This window comes from Diadema setosum, chromosome 5 (genome assembly GCF_964275005.1).
Source record: "Diadema setosum chromosome 5, eeDiaSeto1, whole genome shotgun sequence".
Taxonomy (NCBI): Eukaryota; Metazoa; Echinodermata; class Echinoidea; order Diadematoida; family Diadematidae; genus Diadema; species Diadema setosum.
Genome location: NC_092689.1, coordinates 32,333,847 through 32,352,737, shown reverse-complemented (window position 1 = coordinate 32,352,737; position 18,891 = coordinate 32,333,847). Strand labels below are relative to the sequence as shown.

At 37.7% G+C, this 18,891-nt stretch overlaps 1 long non-coding RNA gene across 1 annotated transcript; it reads left to right on the top strand.

Moving 5' to 3' along the window:
* The first annotated feature begins 407 nt into the window (after positions 1-407).
* LOC140229305 (uncharacterized) lies at positions 408-2,371 on the top strand. Its single transcript, XR_011901283.1, has 3 exons — positions 408-674; positions 1,402-1,538; positions 1,916-2,371. It is a non-coding gene; the product is annotated as an uncharacterized lncRNA (long non-coding RNA).
* Positions 2,372-18,891: the final 16,520 nt, after the last annotated feature.

Sequence of the window (18,891 nt, the reverse complement as noted above, 5' to 3'; positions counted from 1 at the left end):
TTGTCACGGCAGCTATGATCGCGGACCAAAAACATGAATTCACATGTTTGGTAAGGTACCTAATTATTGTCTCCGGTACACATGGCATTGCAAAAATGTTGATTGAAGTGTATCTATTGTGCGTATACATACGTGGCTAATGGCGTATATGCATTGCAGCGCAGTTCACTCAGTCCCTAGTGTAGTGGTTAATGGTGTATGCTTTGTAACACAGTAGGTGCTAGTTGTTGAGAAAGGTCTGTCAGATATTATTGTGGCAAATGTGGGTATCTTTTGTAGGGCAACAGCCAGCATCACATTCAAGGACCATCCTGACTAGGCAGCTCAGTGAAGCCAGTGACATCCCCTCTTGTCAGTTGAGACCAGCCCTCCCAGCTACCGAGCTTGATGTCAGAAGCCAGTGAAATTCCCTCTCGTCAGTTTCGACCAGCTACCCAGCTCGGTGAAGCCAGTGACATATCCTTTCATCAGTTGAAACCAGCCCTCCTAGCTAACCAGCTTGATGAAGCCAGTGACATTCCCTCTCGTCAGTTTCGACCAGCTATACCCAGCTTGGTGAAGCCAGTGATGTCCCCTCTCATCAGTCGAGACCAGCCCTCCCAGCTACCCAGCTTGATGAAGCCAGTGACATCCCCTCTTGCCCATTGAAACCAGCCCTTGCACTGGTACAAAAGGTTTGTACAAACTGTCTTTAATTACCTGGTACATTTTGTTTTAATAAACCTAGATCCAACAACTGTTTTGATCCTGCAAATGAAAATTAATGTTGATATTTAGTAAACAAAACATCAATAAATTGTTCGATTTAACTCTGTGTTCTCAAACGATGCTGTTATTATTCTTGCTGTAATAATTGATAACATTTTTTTTTTTGAACCCATAGCTGTGGTAGTGGTTAATAAGATTATGGTTGTCTTGATCATTACTTTTAGGGTTACAAGTTACATAGTTTGTACATTGCAGCCACATATAGGCCTCCTATATGATTGTATGTGGAATTACAGACCCCCAAATCCCATGCATGTGGCTGGATTTAAAGACATAGGCCCTATATGAGCTTGTATACATAGGGCCTACTTTGTAGATGCACAATGAGAGGCTGAGGTCATCCCAACGTCATGTGCAGTGTCAACTCATCAAAAATTTGGCTAGGGTCTGTAGGTCTTATTTTCCTTTTTGCTATTTAACTTCTACAGTAGACAGTCTATTTCTAACATATTTCATGGAGTTTTCTCTGTTGCATATATGTGAGCACTACAAGATATAGCTACCTGGTAGACTCTACACTGAAATAAAAGGGATAGCAAGTTCTGTGACTGAATTTACAGAGTGGTGAAGATCTAATGCGACTATCCTAATTGTAAGTCAGTGTTAATGCCTTTCATTGTGTCTGATATACAGATGAACTCCTGTCCAGATGCCCCTGTGAAATGGAAAAGGACAAGTTCGTGAATGCCGTTGCCTTCTCCAATTAGTTGTGGAGGAAAATGCTACTCTGAGGAAAGGACTTGGGTCAGATTGAAGTGGATCAAAACCTGGTTAGAGTGCTGACAGATATTGATTTTATCAGAGCCTGGGCAGATGTTAGAAGATAACAGGTTAGATGATGAAGACGTCCCTTTGGCATGCATATTTAGGAATTTTTATGTAAATATCATAAATAAAGTGGGCTACTAAGTATTTTCATTGGACTTTCAGCATCTAACATAATTACTTTCATCGGTACTAAACTTGTCATTGCTTGAATGTTCGTCATTAAAGAGAATATTTACTATGTGTAATACTGAATAGTTAATTGAGTCTATATGAGTAGTAAAATAATTTTTCATTGTAAATGTGTAGTAGTTACTATATTACCAACATTCAGTCATTAGATGAGAGATCAATAGAATGTGCTTGTTGGCCTCTATTGCAGTGGAACAGCTAGCATCACATCCAAGTGCCATCCCAGATATCCAGGTTGTTGAAGCCAGTGACACCCCCTCTCGCCAAATAAGACTGCCTCTTCTAGGCTACGCAGCTCAGCAAGACCTGTGACATCCATCTCGCCAGTGGAGACCAGCCCTCTCTACCACCAAACTCAGTGAAACCAGTGACATCCCCTCTCATTAATCAGAACCAGCCCTCCCAGCTACTTACATGTAGCTCCATGAAGCCAGTGACATCCCCTCTCATGTTCTTCTTTGTGGCTGGCAAATGTTTGAAAACTGAACTTGGATGACGTCAATATCATAATTATGTTGAGTGCATCCAAGTGATGGCAATGATAATAGCTCTGACACCAGCTCTTCCTGTAGGCCTACTGTCAATTTATGCCTTCATTGTGTATAATAGCAAAAGACATGTTAGTAATGAAAAAGCTGCACCTTTGTACCAGGACTGTTGGGGATTCTGATAAATACACATTGAACATGAATAACATCAATTCCAATCATAGACCTACATTCATGTGATGGCAATACTAACTGATATGACACTACATTCATATTTCTGAACTCTCTATTTCTGTCTTTTCTGTGAGGTAACAACAAACATGTTAGTACTCAAATGTGTGAATCAGAACAGGGAGGTGAGACAAAATGAAACATTGAATTGATTGCATAGAAAATTTGTTCTTTCCCCATGTGGCAAGTAGGGAATATAAATCCTGTAAACTCCTAAACTGCATGTGCTTAAATTGTTACTGGAAACTGAAAGGGCTGCAATATCCAGGCACAAAGTGTTTTGTCCTTTTATTTTTTCATTTGGTCTTTTTTCCCCCTGTGTTTCCCAGGTGTTTCAGTGGTGAAAAGCCACAATTACTCCGTTACAATAAAATATTGCATCAGTGTTTTAAAGTGAACTTAAGCAGGGCTGTCATGCACAGCAGTGTACATCACTGAAAGGGCCTTTCACACATTTCATTATTGCTCTAATTGTTATTATTATTACTACTACTACTACTATTGTTGTTATTGCTAATGTTTTTATTACTATCATCATCTTCATAATGATTATTATCCTCATCATCATTTATGTGATCACTGATATCATGCCATGTGTTACATTCAAGTGGCACAGCAGGTCCTACACAGTAGCATTGTCCATCAGCATTTTGGAAGACACTTTTCAGCACATAATTTTGTGATAACTCTATCAAATCACATTATTATGAGGACAATATTTTTGTGGTAAATGGAGTTTGTGCCTTTGTAATATTCATTGCATCTATATTTTATAGCCAAAAATAGGTATGAATTTTGATAAACAAATGTGTTGGAAGTACTTCAAACAAGATGTTCAGTTTTCATTCACATAGATATAAAAATACATTGTAATATACATTTGGTAGGTCCCTACATGATGTTCTACTGATATAATTGTATACGCTAAAACCCTAAACTGAATGTGTTTTGACAATGCAATATGTAGAAGGTCTCCACACTGAAATAGTATAGTGTTCTTTGTACTTGAAGTCATTAAACCATGTGACATTGATTCTTGGACCTTCACTTAATTTTTTTTCCCCTGCAAATGTGCAAGTTATTTGAAAGTGGTTGCATTTGTTAGGTTTTTTTAATTTACATGTTATATTATTGTTATCATAATTGTTCAATATGATAGGAGTATAATGTGTAGATGCCAAAATTGCCTAATGACAGAATGCTGAGCAGTGTTTTTTTTTTTTTCAAATGACTACCTTACCTGTGTAATTGGCAATCTTTGCCATACAACTATTTCTATTATGACATTTCATATTTAAAAGATATAGGCCTACATGCAAGTCGTCAGCACAGATTTGTTATCTCTACATTGTATATCACATCACATTACTGTGAGAGCAGTTTCTACATGTAGCACATTTGCAATTAGAACCTGTGCTCATGATGCAACACCAAATGCAAATATTCATGCAAAGATAAAAGAAAATGTAAGGTCAGTGTACCCTGGTACACACAACTTCTAATGTAGGTCCCATGTACACATGCAATTCATATGTACACATGAAATTTGTATATGTATGCATGGTAGTATAACGTACAGTGTAAGTGTAGGGATTTACTTTGAACCATTTATTATAAGTGTATCCCCCTTCTGTTATAACAGGTAACACCCCTCTACACATAAATACGTCAACCCACACATACAGTAGTATTCACATTTACATTCATCCACGCATCCCACCTATCACAGACACACCACATATCACATGACATTTTCCACTCTTTCACTTCTCACCCATTGTTCCCTGTAATACTGAAATCATGCCTAAATCACCCACGCCTACACACCATTTACATATTATGAATATTTAGTTTTAACCTTTGTTTCCTTATTTGCATGTTTTGTTATGTTGATTAAAATTTTGTGTATGAATATTTGTTACAACCCACATTTACATGTAAACCCATGCCAAATTATGTGTAGAATAAACTGGCTACAAGTTAGTTAGCCAAGAGACTCCTTCTAAGTAACACGTGTGCTGCCCTAGTTTGCTTTAAGTGTGACGAATGCTAGAGAGCTAAGCGAACCCGAGCCCTTACATAAGAAATGTGTTAGATTTTTATTCACTGAAATATCAGAACAAGATATTTATACCTGTGTAGGTCTAATTGTTAAGCATCAATTTACCACTGAGAAAAAAATGTGTTCTGATGATAAAAACCTAATCAGGGTTCTAGATAAAACTGAGTGAATGTTGTTGGCCTATGTGGAAATAATTGACTTGAACAGATTATTTCTTGTGTCTTTTCGCCTTGTAGGTGAACGAGACATATTGCATCATGCGTGGTTGCATTGCATGATGAATAAGAAAATGTGTAAGGTAGCCTCAGAAATTGCTGGATTAGTTATTAGACTATTACAGGTGTCACATTATTCAGTCTAGAAGACTGAAAATGATCTGATTCCCAACATTTTTGTGTGTATCTGTGAAATAATTCCAATTAACCCTATTCATACAGAAAAAAAGGTAGGCCTAAGCCATACCAATGACCAATTTTCTAACCTATTCAGTGCATGTGTCAGTTGTGAAGAAAATCATCCACAATAAATGTTACAACTAAGTCACATTTGAAATTACGAATACATGACAAGTTGTACCGGTAATAAAAATGAACTATTGGTTAGATCCAATGCAAGTTTAGATATAACATGGTACCAGCGTACCTGGTACTTCTCTAGCCTACTTGTGTTTCAAATCTTTGAAGAACCAAAAAAAAAAAAAAAAATGGGTTTGCCATGGAGATTGCATTTCTTGACAATGTGCATGAAAAGTTTAAGATATGTATTGAATTACATGTACATGTAATAACACAACCCGTTTGTGTTTCGTGTAATTGTAATCAATAATTGAGATTTCGTTGATTTTTTTTTTCTACGTAGCCCGACCAGGGGCCCGTTGCATAAAACTTACCGTTGAATTTCAATGGTAACTACCGTCAAAATTAGGCATCACAGCCAATCAGCATCAAGGATTATAAAATTTACCGCTAATTTGAAGACTTACCGTTAGAAAGCAGCGGTAAGTCCAGCGGTAAGGGTTTTATGCAACAGGGCCCAGGTCACCAGACGCCGTGCCAAGCACGGTAGCTACTGTAACTGCGTACTGGGCTGTGTCCTTACCCGGAAAAGTTTCTACGTACAGCTACAGGCACAGCCCAGTCGATCGCTGTATAAATAGCCCGGCGTCTCGTCGGGCTACGTAGTACCGCGTTCACCTATCCCGCTTTCGGTACTCGTACTTCTCAATGAAGAATCTTGTAATGGAGTTTGATGGCTTTTAGGATACGTAGCCTACCGAGTCTTCCGACGATAGAACTATCTCTCATAGTATCTTGGAAGAAGGACATGTGAATCAGAATCGGAGGATCTAGGAGTCCTTTGATTTTAGGTTAGCGCTCTCATCAAATGAAAACACAACGCGAACTCATACACTCGTACACAGCATGCAAGATCGTACAGCTAGCTAGCTAGCTCTCGAGCTTGCACTGCTGCGAGTTATGGCAAGTGATGCGGCCAGCCTGCGCTCGCCGCCGCGCCCATAGGCACAGCCAGCCGTCAGAGCTAGCTTGCTCTAACTAACGTGCTCTAACTACTAGTAGTACAGCTGTAGTTCCGCAGCTCACTCGGCATGTTGGCTTGATTTCGCTGTAAGTTGGCTTGATGTCCGCAGTCAACAAGCAGTATTCCGCAATTCAAATACGTATCGCCATCGTATCGAAGGATCTTTTTCCAGAAAAGTATGTTTTGTTTTTCGCTTTTTAAAACATTGAGAAGATTTCGATTTCCAAGATATTTTGACACATGTTAAGTTAAATATCTACCTTTCATTTTATACCCAAAACACCTTCTCTTTCGCATGTTTTGCACAACCGAACACTCCTCCCCAGGCCCTTTAACATCAGAATATTTTATGCGAAGATTGCGTTTTAGAAATGCAAGCACGTTATTGGCTTTATTGACAGTATTGTTGATGTGTTGGGTCCACTTCAAATCAGAAGTGATGGTTACACCCAAGTACTTCACGGATTCAACAGATTCAAGAGGGGCGTTATTTAGATGATACACGTGTTGCACCCTACTTCTTTTCCTGGATATTGTCAAAACCTTACACTTATCTTGTTCAAGTCCATCATTCATTCTTTCGCCCAGTCACCAATTTTGTTTAGGTCCTCTTGAAGATTTTGCGTATGATGTTGATTGTCGATGGTCATGTAAGAAATTGCATCATCGGCAAAAAGGCGAACCTTTGACGCGAGACCATCAGGCAAGTCATTGATGTAAAGTAGAAAGAGGCAAGGCCCAAGAACCGACCCCTGAGGCACTCCAGATCCTACCGCTACTGAAGAAGATTTAATACCATCCAAAACGACCCTCTGACTTCTTCCATTGAGAAAACTTTGAATCCATTTCAGATCTTTCCCCCTGATACCGTAGTAGTCAAGTTTACGTAAAAGCCGCTCATGTCCAACCTTGTCAAAAACTTTTGAAAAATCCATGACTATAACATCTGTTTGACGCTCTGCATCCAAGTACCTATGTAAATCGCTTGTGAAACCAAGTAATTGTTGTTCGCATGACATGTTCTTACGGAAGCCATATTGCAGGGGAAAAATGATGTTATTTTCGTCCCCGTGCTTCATAATTTTGCTGGCTAAAACGTGCTCCATTAGTTTACAGCAAATACATGTCAGAGAAATGGGGCAATAGTTTACAGGAGTAGATCGACTACCTTTCTTGTAGACTGGTACAACATTTGCTTCACGCCAATCATTTGGTATTTCACTTAATTCATACGACAACCGGAATATATTGCAAAGAATGGGAGCCAGAACTTTTGCCAGCTGCTTCAAGACTCGTGGAGTTATACCATCCGGTCCAGGGGCCTTACATGTCTTCAAACCACAAAGCAACTTCTCTACACCCTTTGATGTAAACAAAATATCCTCCATTTCTTCAAAATCTGAGGTTTCCGGTAGTAAGTCATTCGGTATGGGAGTTTCCTTGGTGAAAACACTTTTGAACTGTTGGTTCAATGCTTCAGCTTTTGCAACTGGATCAGTAATCGTAATACCATCACTTTTCAGTTCTCTTATTCCTGTATTATCAGTCCTGTTGTGTTTGATGAAGCCCCAAAATCTCTTCATACTCTCAAATTCTGTGGTATCTTCATCGATAGAAAAAAAGAGATTCCACATAATTCCAATAAGCCCTCCTTAGCTCCTGTTGTAGTGATTTCTTAACTGCTTTCAACTCTTCCTCCAATTGAAAAGGGACTACCCCGTGGTTTCTCAATTTCATGTTCCGACTTTTTTTGTTCGACCTATCTCTCCTTTTGATCAACCTTTTAATCTTGTTTGAAATCCAAGGTATGTCATTCTTTTTGGATGTCATCTTATGTGGAACAAACTCTGTCATTCCCTTCTCTATTCAATTCTTGAACATAACCCATGCCTCATTCACTGAGCAAAAGTCAAGCTTATCTTCAATTTCCTTGTCTACACCTTGCATGAAATCAGCAAATTTCTCCCAATCCGCTTTGCTGTAGATGTTGATTTTCCTTCTTACTATCTTCTGGCGAGTTGGACAACCAGCAATCGTGAGAATTGGGCAATCATGATCTGAAATGCCTGGTACAACTGAGACATCAGTGACTAACGTTGGATTATTTACTAGGAATAGATCAAGGACGTTTTCTTTCCTGGTTGTTTCCGTAACTACCTGCGTTAACCCATGGTCATCAAGCATTGAACCAAAAGCATGATGAATCGCTGGGTGATGACATGCTTTCACCTGTCTGGTTTCCCAATCCCATCCAGGTAGATTGAAATCACCTCCTATGACTACCATGTGATCGCGATTCAATTTACACAGGGATCGTTGAAGCTCTGCAAGACTCTCTTCGTCATTTTCATGAGGCCTGTAGTACGCAGCTATATGTAGAATCTTACATCCCGCCATATTTAATTTACACCAGAGAATTTCACAATCTGTTTCAAGTTCGATTTCTCTTGTAGCTAGAAGTTCTCTCTTAGTAGCAATAAACACTCCACCATGAGGATCATTAGGTCTATCTTTTCTCTCAATATGATACTGATCAGTTGGGAATACCTCATTATTGTTGACTGATGACGATAGCCATGATTCAGTACCAATGACAACTTCTGGATCATGTATTTGCGTCAGAAGATGGCAAGACTGATTTTTTTTTGGCGCGAATACTTTGGCAGTATTATTCGGTTAAGCCGAATAGAAATAAAACATCAGATTGATAATTTTAAGTTTAATGATATTGCTTGCACGGATTTGCTTTTTGTTTAAACCATAATTAGCGACAAACTATACCTTGCAGGTCACCACAGTCATGCAGTATTTTGGTTGGCACAATGGATCCTTCATAGCAGATAGCTAGGGATGCTGTCATCTTTATTATGACGTAGCTCCCTCCTCACTTAATAATTGGCCGGAAGTGAATACTCGCAGAGAGCGCTACAGCATCCGCCTTTATCACAACCAAGCAACGCGGAACTGTGGGTTTTTGTCAGGGACAGTGTGGTTCCTCCCTATACTGGTGTGATTGAGTCACAAAATTCCGGAGCGAGATTCAGATCATTCTCGTGTGAGTTCCATCCTGTATGACATCATGCAGTTGTCATCCCCTTGAATAGCCATCTCAACCTGAAAACCTCTCCCGAAGACAACAATTCTTGTATCATCCGCAAAGCAAACTAGAAGTAGTATTTCGATTGTAATTATTGCATGATGCTGTTTATACGTTACAACGTAAATATTCGTACTTATTCGCATGTTTTCTTGAAAATATTGCATTGTTTTGTACAGCATGTTGTTACAGAACGAAATACGAAACTAAAGTAAACTAAATTAAACTAAACTAAACTAAACTAAATTAAACTAAACTAAATTAAACCGAACTAAACTGAACTGAACTAAACGAAAGTAAAGTAAAGTAAACTTAACTTCACTTAATCTAACTAAAGAAAAAAAAATGAAGAAAATAAGGAGTGACCAGAAAGTTGTTATGGCGTCAAAAAGTTGAATAATACAAAAATATCATAATATTGTTAGAGCATAATATGCAATATAACTTTGTGTTTCGTCACTGACTTCTGCCTAATTCGCTTTCATATCTTTCGACTGTTCGGTGAATCTCGACATCTTTACTCCGTTGCCATTTTGATAGGATTTCCCCTTGATTTTGTTTGCTTCTCAATGGGAAACGCATTGTTTGTACTTTGCGTGGTTGTTCCCATTAAGGTATTGCAGTGTTTTCACATGTTATAGCGGGATAAAATAATAAACTATTCTAAATTGAAATAGCTCATAGCTCACACACTGAGGGACATTGTGACCCCCACACAGCGACCACTACCACCACCACGAACACCACTACCACCACACCACCACCACACCTACACCCCACATCCTATATCTTGAGAAAAATACAGTACATCAATGTAAATGATTTTAAAGTAGCAGCAGCTTTGTTTGAAATAATGTTGATCAATATGATGTATTACTAAAGTCTTTTTAGCATGAATATAACTTTGATATAAGTATCCCAGTTGGGTTAAAGATAAAAATTATGTAAAAAAGTTTAAGCTAAGTTTGTTTCTTAGTTATGTTTCTGTTTAACACTTTTACTTTCAAAAGCAGCAAGAAGGGATTTTTTTTTCTCGTATGTCATCACGTCATGACAGATAAATTCAGAATATTCTAAATAGCTCATTGGATAACCCTGTACCTTGCTAAGTTACATAACATTGTATCATATTGAGACTATACACTTTACCACATTGCATTAATCATACATATACATTCCTTTATCAATGCTTAGTACATTAAAGATAATATGCTGACGACTATGTTCCTTTGACTCTACCGCAAACTGAATACGAATAAAAAAAGAATATCCACTAGTGTAGACAACTAAAAGAATTTGCTCTACACTGGGCAGAGTTCAACTGGAATAAAATGCAATTGTATTTGTGTTGTCATAAAGTGTTCAATGTGTGTATCTCACTGGCCACTGTGTAATAATGAATAGCACTGTAAATCAGGTCGGATATGTAGTCACGATTGTACAGGGTATAACAGGCATTATATCTGACCGAGGCGTGTACAAAAGGGGTTCATTGGAGCGTGACCATCTAGCTAAAGCAGCGATCTCAGTTGTCTTCTGGACTCCCCCGCGTATTACGACGGTATCATCGTGTGTGAATACTAGTACTCTTCCGCCGATACATAAGAGGGTGTGTACTCTGGGGGTTGGTGCCAACGTGTGACGCATCGCGCAGTGGTATCTTATACTACGAGCACACCTGTGTGTCTGGCATCTGTGTGTCACACTGCATTCTCTGTGCATGTGTTGTGCGTGTGTCGTTGGAGTACGCCTTCTTTTTTACTTAAAAAAGACTCTCTACACCTGCCGGCAACAATCTCGTGTGTGAGCTTAAAATTCTGAACACAGCTGAAATCTCGTCAACGTTGACATCAACAGGTAAGTTATTTGGACTTGTTTAGCTCTCTATTGACTTTTACGCAGAAGCCAACGTCTACTCATGATTATGGCCCGATGTGTTGTCAATCCGCCTCGCCGACGCCATCCCGTCGGTAGGCTTTTAAAGGCATCTTCACATCGAGGCTGTAGAATCAGGTGTGATTGCATTTGCCATGGCAACTCACGCTCAAAAAGAGTTGATTGGTGAGAGAGAAAATGAAACAGGTATGAAATGTAGGTACAGTTAGAATACAAACAAAAAAGAATATTTATGGATAACTGTTGTAGAGATGGAATGGAAGAGAGAGAGGGGGGGGGGATGCGTACATGTACGTGTATTTGGATTTCCGTTTCCAAAAAGAAATACTACGCTGTAATTGATATTTATTATGACGTGTAATCAGATACCATCAATGCGAGCAATTTACGAGGCATTCACACTCAACTGCAGTAGGGTGTACTCATATTCAGGCACAACAACTTCATGTGCGTATTTTGTGACACAGTGATCACGCCTAGGTCGTGGCGATGATAATTATGGCTTCGGTAGAGCGTGGCCCGGTACTCTGAAGCTCGCTGTTCACAGTTGAGAAGGGTGGCTGAAGGCCACAATGCCATTGAAACCCTTGCAAAACATTCTCTCACTTGCATGGAAAATTCGCTACTGTAGTATAATTATGATGGTGTGTGGTTGATGTTGACACGCACACTCCTATATTTTTCTGCATAATTAGTCCGAATATATTGATGCTAACATGCATCTATAGCTCCACACCTGTCTGTGTTTAGATATTGTATCTACTGTATTAATTATCTGTAATGTGCACAGTGTATGTCGGTATGTTGTGTATTGTATACCATCTTTATATGTATGTTGTATAATACACGTATATATAAATAAATAAATAAATATATATATATATATATATATATATATATATATATATGTATATATATATATATATATATATATGCACCCATATAACTCTTGCATTATGATCGATATGATATAATATCATCCTCTCTTTCTCTTCAAATCTATCTTTTCATATCATGAACATATCATTCATAGAAATGCTGTGCTTTCGGTTTCTAAGTATTCATATTTTTCTCCAGATAGCGTTAAATATGTTTCCTCTGTATCCCTGTCCTTGCAAGCCACACCCCTCTCTTTTGCTGGTAACAAAGGGAGAGCGACTGGAAAGCAATGCAAATTAAGAGAGTAATAAAACGGGTTCAGCAAATCTTGTCTAATTAATTAGATCCGTGATATAACGGAAACAACAAGGAGAACGACATGAAAGCAAGACTGGTAACAATGATTAATGAACAGTAATTAGCATTCTCGAGTAACTATGATGTAGCGATAAACGAAGTACATTCATATTGATATAATACACATGATATATACACATCTTCCATTCCTTTCAAATTATTTTGGTATGGTATATCATAATTACCATATTATTATTATTATTATTATTATTATTATTATTATTATTATTATTATTGTTATTATTATTATTATTTTATTATTATTATTATTATTATTATTATTATTATTATTGTTATTATTATTATTATTATTATTATTATTATTATCATTATTATTATTATTATTATTATTATTATTATTATCATCATTATTATTATTATTATTATTATTATTATTATTATTATTATCATCATCATCATTACTATTAATATCATCATCATCATTTTGCATGATAGACACACGCCCGAGTCTACATGTTGTTCGTCCTTGTCTGGCACCAAGCCAGAGTTAATCCGATTGTTTTGATCCCAGATATTATCAGCCTGATGGTTCCTTGTTCTCTTCTTTTCTTCGCTTTTTTGCCATTTCTTTCATTCCTCTGCTTGTTAACAGCATACAGCCGTAATGGAATGCCGAAATCATTCTACCGAGACACACACCTCTCAACAACAATGAATGCAAATGGGGTTATGGAATCATTCCAGGGGTTTGGGGTCACGAAGATCGTCTTACTGATGTTGTTTTTTTTCTTTCCCAACGTGGTATTTTTTGTAAACCTAACATTGTGAATAAGAATAGAAAAAAAAAATTGATTAGTACTGGGTACACAGTCCCGTTCGGTGCAGGGGTTCACAGTCATTGTATACTGCAATACTCTCAGAAACTGCAGTTACCGAGAGAACAATTAATTAGCTTTGAGCATCTAATTATTGGTTGTTGCTGCAGAAACGACTGCCTTTACAACGTATAATAAAAACTGCAAAAAACTCGTTATGAAAATGCCCTCAGAGAGTCGGGAAACCGATCACAACAGTGGTATCGATTTACCCTGGTTCTTTCGTGACTCCGCGAGCTATACACAGGGCTGTGTTCTCCACAGAGGATACTCGCAAGTGGATTCATGTTCGTCTGTGTTGCGATATGTCCCAATCTGTATATCTATCGCATTTTCACATTTTTTTCTATCTTCTTCTTCTTCTTCTTTTTTTTACATCATAATCACATTTTGTTCTCTTGGATGTGTGGGTTTAGATTCTCCTCTTTTTCCACTAATGTTCCCCCCCCCCCCATACCATCCAGCAGGGCTGTACACGATTCTAAATATTTGTATAGTGTTACGTAATTAGTTCGCACACTCCTAAACTTGAAACACACGGACACACACACACAGAGGCTTCTCCGCCCTTCGTTACCATGGAAACTGAGACCACGCATTGTGCTAGATTATGTGTTGTGTGGACAGGATTTGTGACAGCTCCTTGACATTACAAGTAAATCTGTGGCCATGGTTATCACACTGCTTCAGTGCGTAAAGTCTCACGTTTAACTACGATATTTTTTTACTGTTAATGAATCAAAAAAAAAAAACCCACAACAACAACAACAACAACAACAACAAAAACAACAACAAAAAACTATGAGCCATACTAAGTCTGCATGCATCAATATCCTCGATCCAAAATTGTAACAGTTGTGGATGATTATCAATGGTTAATCATTTCTGGTTTCTGCGCGGGAGATACTTCGATTTAATTTGTTGACATAGAATTGGCCCAACGCCAAGCACCTGAGGCATGTGACAGGTAAGTCAAAATAGAGTTGTGTCATGTACGTCAATTTTATACAGCTTTTCAGGCCGTGGGCCTGGCATTGGAGTATAGACACCTCCACGTCGTGTGCATAATAGACATATTATATACAAGGTGTAAACATCAAATGCGCAGGTTACCTACATGTGAGTGTGGTTTGGTTTGTTGGCATCTATTGCTCTGATTTTCCCATTCCGAACCTACTGGAGAGAACTAAAAGGCAATGAATTTGGTCTTACCTTTACGGAGGGACACAAAATGGAAAATCTTCACACCCCGTTCCCTATTCTTGATGACAGATCTTTACACCTGCTCCCCAACTCTGGCACCAACCGCACGAAAATGTTAGAAGTATCTCGAAAAGATGTGACTTAAGTCCAAAGTTTACCTCAAATTCATGATAAAGTTATTTTGAAGTTCTAGGTGGGTAGTAAAGAAGAAGAGTATTTTGGAACGTGTAAAAATTAGTTTGGACTCTCGTTCCGAATATCAATCTGGTTAAATCGTCTCTCTTTTTTTTTCGTGGAATAAGCAATATTGCCCACTAAAATTTAAATGAAGAGGTTCATAAAAATCGACTCTGTACTCTTTTATCGAATATCTAAAGAAGACAGTGTAATGGAGGAGTATTTTGATTAAACTGGATTATACTGAACAGTCAACTTAATGCAGATTTAGATGTGGAAGTCATAGATTACCTATAACCAAGGGTAGTTATCTCCCTGACCTAATACCCCAATGCTATACTGTATATACCACTGAAGATATAGGTGATAAGTTTAGTTTTCTCTTTAAGTTTCCGACTGGTTAGCCACTAACGGAAGATTGTCATTACAACTGTACTTCATTGTCATTCTTCTCGACCAAATGTTTTGAAAATGTTGAAGCTTTTTAACTCTAGAAATGAAGCGTCTGAAGTCATGCAAGAATACATTTGTGTCAACAAAATCAAACAGAGTTCCCACGCTTGGGTTAAACTCAATGTGACAAAAATGTTTTATGTGTGAAGGTCGAACTTTTTACACTATTATACTCCGATTATACCTCCTCGTATTGATGCTCCCTTTCTCTGTGGTCTGATACACTGAACTCATAATGTCAAATACAGCAGTGTTACTGTCGAATTCTCTGTCAAATTAATTATATCGAAAATTTGCGATATACTATTTTTGGCATATAATTTTTCTTTAAGCAACACAACAAGCGTTTCCAAACGGAAGATAAATTTTATGCCCTGAAGGCACCAAATTTTAATTAATTTGATTGAATAGAACTGATTCGGACGTTCGATTAGATCTTTTTTCAAAATTTCTGCCTTGATCTAAATTTGTACATCCTTTTCAACGAGATTCCTTAGGGGTATTAGGAAGAGAAAGATGTTCTCACGGTAGATGCTGATTTTCATTCTATTTTATAGTCAAGCCTAAGGGCATTAATCATGGTTTTGACATGCAACTGAAATCTAAATATAGATAGATAAACGTGTAAATTGGTTTTTCCAATACACACCCTTAAAGTACGGCTGACTTACGTAAGCAAAGAACAGATAAAGGGCTTTACATACAGGTATGCACTGTCTGTTGATATGTAAACGTGGAAGTCTTGTTTTCACAGAATATTCCTGGAGCACTAAAGCTTGCAAATAAACGTACTGATCAGGCAGAATGCATATTATGCGTATTGATTAAAAAACAAACCCAAACTCCACCCTCTATGTTAACAGATACTGCAGTGTATCGTCAACTTTATGGTATAACCATCCATGTATATACCTCTTATACAGATGTATCCCCCAATATACCGCCTGTCACCCCTTGTATACCCAGTTCATGCCCAACTGATCAGTCAGGCTATACCAATCGGACCAGGTAGCTGGGGCGTTGGCGGTGCCCCGTGTTGATTCATCACTCACTATTGGCGCACTTATATACCGCACCAACATGTATTATGTACGGGGAACAAAGGAGAGCTTCCAGTCTTGTTGTCAGCTATAATATACCCATTATTCGTGTATGGAATTTCGCCACGCATGAGCACATACACACTGAAGCTAGGGTCATTTTCTCTGGGTACGAGCTCTGCAATGAAAGCGTGGCTCTGAAACTTTAGAGCACGCGTTTCCAGGAACCTGCGATGGTAATGAAAGTGAACTATACTCCATGCCACGCCCACTTTTCCGATCCTCCTCCGCACCTTCTACATATTTTGCAGCTGACTCAATCACATCTATCACAACTACTTTCACTTCATCAACCACTAGTGCTATACCTCTACAACAACCACCGCAAAAACCACTTCTACTTCTGACACTACTACTGCTGCTGCTGCTGCTACTACTAATACTACAACTACTACCACTACTACCATGTATGTTCTGTACTACTACTTTCTACTACTACTAAACTATTATTATTAAAGGGGCACTCCGGACGATTTTCATAATTTCACAACTTGAAGTACATAAATCAACAGCTCCATGTATAGATTCGTGGAATTTATTGTGGTCCTTGAGCAGAGAAACCAATAAATTGAAAATCTTAAACAAATTTCACTGAACAGTGTTGATGACATCAGAGCCTCATATATTTCATAAATGTAGCAGTGTAATTCCATTACAATACCACTTGCTCAACAAGTTCACCTGTGAAAAATCTATGCATTGCTTCTTCTTTTGTTTTGCTTCCTTGAGCCCCAACTCATGCATTCTTATCATGCTTATGGTGAGGCTGGCATGTCATCATCCTTGTTCATTGCAATTTGTTATAAATTTTGAAAACATTCTCATTCCTTATCCCAATCACTATAAATTCTGAAACTCTGTACTCAGTTTAACTGATTTAAAGTTGTTCAAATGTAAAAGTCTGAAAATCATCCGGAGGTCCCCTTTAATATTACTACTACTACTACGATATTACTCCTACTTCTACTCTTACTACTTCTACTACTACTGCTACTACTACTACTACTACTACTACTACTACTGCTAAAAAAGTATTACTATAACTACTACACGTACTACTACTACTACTACTACTACTACTACTACTACTACTACTACTACTACTATTACTACTTCTACTACATTACTACTACGTCCATTTCTACTTTTTCTACTATACTGCTACTGTTACTACTTCTGCTAATACTTCTTCTACTATATAGTAGTAGTATTATACTGCTATTCCTCGACAAGATATTGGTATAAATTTTCCCGTTATCATGATAACGTTCTGACGTTGTCGTTATTGCTTCTCTTATTGCTTTTCAGATAAAGGTTTTTATTACCGCAGCCTTAGTCTCCTCACCTTCTGTGTTGTTACTATTCGAATATACACACAGCTATTAAACATTGTTACAATTCAATTAAAGATATGCACTTACTGTACTATAATGCTGGTATTTTATATGTTGAATGGTTATCTTTACATGAAAATGTATAATATAATGTCACCGTACATGTGTATCAATGCATACCCTTTTAAACTACTGAGATACAGTATTATTGTTGTCAAGGTTTTAGGCCAGAAATAAAATGTTTTCGTATGTTTAATGATATCATATATGCAACTTGAAATAGAAAATAGTATCTCCAGATATCTGGACATAATAAATAAACACTAAAGACGATGATAGCAGATAATCTCCTTAATCATCTTCCGCATTTCAATCAATAGTCATTCTGGTTGTTGTTGTTGTTGTTGTTGTTGTTGTTGTTGCTGTTGTTGTTGTTTTTTTAAATATGAACAGAGAACAAACGTGACTTTAAAGGGTGTGTACAGTTCTGGTCGAGGTGAGGATTTAGCTTTTAACGTTATGCGAGATATTCAGAAACCACTCTATGAGATGTCAAAGAGCATGCAATTCTAAGGGGTATCAAAAGTTTATTTGATGAAAATCGGTTTTGAAATGGCTGAGATGTCCAAAAACAACGTGAAACAAAGAGATCCTAATAAAAGGCGTGGCCTGTCGCCTTTTATTATTATCACTTTTTTTGATCTCTCAGCCATTTGAAAACCAATTTTCATCAAATAAACGTTGAATCCTTCTTAGACATGTTAGAATTGCATGCTCTTTCATATTTCATAAGATGTTTCTCATTATCTCACTTAGGAATGTTCAAAATATGAATCCCCATCTCAACCAGTAATGTAAAGTCCCTTTAAGCTGCAGTAGTCTGCATACACAGATCTTTACCCATAAGTAAATCTGCAAACCGCGAATGAGAATGTGGGAATATGTACACATTCGCTTGATGTCGATAAGTGGTCATCGAAACGTTAACGATCTAGAAAGCGTATACAATGCTTGAGAAGATGAAAATGCTGCAACTGTTTATATTGATGAGTGCTGTGAACTTGGTCACATTTGTATATCAATATAAAGAAATTAAAATTCCAGTTATTACACCACAAAGTTGGCACTTCATTGCTAACACAATGCAAGTCGTGAATCTCTGCATCGGAAACAGTCAAGACCATGCACCTTGCATACAGTGTATTTCAAGAGTGATACGAAGATTATGATAACGGCGTTGAGGTTTTAAATAGATAATCCACAATCCCCAGTTAACACATTGTGAATTTTGTATAATCATATCCTCATTTTTTATTTGTTCTTTACATAGTATGTGTGTGTGTGTGTGTGTGTGTGTGTGTGTGTGTGTGTCTTGGTCGGAAAGGAGTACAGGTGCCTTTAAACACTTAGAGAAAATCTTTCTCTTATTTTTAATCTATACTCAACTCTGTGTCAATAACGAAAAGATTAGGACTGAGTTAAGGACACAGTTACATAACCCCCAAATCACCGGG